Genomic DNA, 670 nt, shown 5'->3' on the forward strand with positions numbered 1-670 from the left:
ATTCCGTGAAATGCTTTCCTTCCCAGGCAAGGCAAGAACGTGGTTGCTTTTCGTTCGAAAATGGGCTGGGAAGCTCGATGGCACAGGGTACGTCGAAAAATTTTCTGATCAACTACCCACATATAGAATTTGGCACTATTATATAGAAAAAAATGCGTTTTCAGGTGGCTCGGTTGAAAGTGGACAAAAATTTTGGTGTAGCATTTATATATGAAAAGTATAGCGGCCTTGCGAACCGAGCTCACTAGCCTACAATATAGGCTGCTATACTGTCGATACTGGGGCGGTTAGTACGGCTAGGCTGACCTGGGAAGCTCGCTGGTACAGGGTATCCCTAGGCAGTCGGCTTTGGATGAGCTGGGGCGGTACGTGGCTTGGCGACCTAGGCGTCTAGGTCGCGGTAGGCTGGCTTGACCTACCGACACGTTCCTTGGTACAGGGTACCCTTGTGGCTAGCCATCGACGAGCGATGCTCTAGGCTGGCATGGTATAGGTAGAACCGTGATTCTAGCCTGTACAGGTTCGGTATACACGGCTTGGTTTTTGTGGTTATACGATACATATATCGTGGCGACTGAGCGGCTGCATTATCTGGCGAGGCACTTTTTAGTGATTCCCTGATCGCAGTCCGACGCACAATGGTTTATCGCTCTCGAGCTATATCGGTCAG

The sequence above is a fragment of the Sinohyriopsis cumingii genome, unplaced genomic scaffold, assembly GCF_028554795.1.
Source record: "Sinohyriopsis cumingii isolate HCF-2022 unplaced genomic scaffold, ASM2855479v2 utg005364l, whole genome shotgun sequence".
NCBI classification, from domain to species: domain Eukaryota; kingdom Metazoa; phylum Mollusca; class Bivalvia; order Unionida; family Unionidae; genus Sinohyriopsis; species Sinohyriopsis cumingii.